Below are 1,179 nucleotides of genomic sequence, written 5' to 3'. Positions count from 1 at the left end.
TATCCAGAGTGACTTACAGTAAACAAGGTAAACACATACGTAGAATACAGAGAGACAGTGTAGTGTCTCAGTAAACTATAGGATCATAGAATACAGAGACAGTGTAGTGTCTCAGTAAACTATAGGATCATAGAATACAGAGACAGTGTAGTGTCTCAGTAAACTATAGGATCATAGAATACAGAGACAGTGTAGTGTTTCAGTAAACTATAGGATCATAGAATACAGAGACAGTGTAGTGTCTCAGTAAACTATAGGATCATAGAATACAGAGAGACAGTGTAGTGTCTCAGTAAACTATAGGATCATAGAATACATAGACACAGTGTAGTGTCTCAGTAAACTATAGGATCATAGAATACAGAGACAGTGTAGTGTCTCAGTAAACTATAGGATCATAGAATACAGAGACACAGTGTAGTGTCTCAGTAAACTATAGGATCATAGAATACAGAGAGACAGTGTAGTGTCTCAGTAAACTATAGGATCATAGAATACAGAGACAGTGTAGTGTCTCAGTAAACTATAGGATCATAGAATACAGAGACAGTGTAGTGTCTCAGTAAACTATAGGATCATAGAATACAGAGAGACAGTGTAGTGTCTCAGTAAACTATAGGATCATAGAATACAGAGACAGTGTAGTGTCTCAGTAAACTATAGGATCATAGAATACAGAGAGACAGTGTAGTGTTTCAGTAAACTATAGGATCATAGAATACAGAGAGACAGTGTAGTGTCTCAGTAAACTATAGGATCATAGAATACAGAGACACAGTGTAGTGTCTCAGTAAACTATAGGATCATAGAATACAGAGAGACAGTGTAGTGTCTCAGTAAACTATAGGATCATAGAATACAGAGACACAGTGTAGTGTCTCAGTAAACTATAGGATCATAGAATACAGAGAGACAGTGTAGTGTCTCAGTAAACTATAGGATCATAGAATACAGAGACAGTGTAGTGTCTCAGTAAACTATAGGATCATAGAATACAGAGACAGTGTAGTGTCTCAGTAAACTATAGGATCATAGAATACATAGAGACAGTGTAGTGTCTCAGTAAACTATAGGATCATAGAATACAGAGAGACAGTGTAGTGTCTCAGTAAACTATAGGATCATAGAATACAGAGAGACAGTGTAGTGTCTCAGTAAACTATAGGATCATAGAATACA

The sequence above is a fragment of the Gymnoscopelus microlampas genome (genome assembly GCF_963454915.1).
Source record: "Gymnoscopelus microlampas genome assembly, chromosome: 3".
NCBI lineage: Eukaryota > Metazoa > Chordata > Actinopteri > Myctophiformes > Myctophidae > Gymnoscopelus > Gymnoscopelus microlampas.
The sequence above is the reverse complement of the archived record's forward strand: the minus strand, read 5'-3'. Positions refer to the sequence as shown.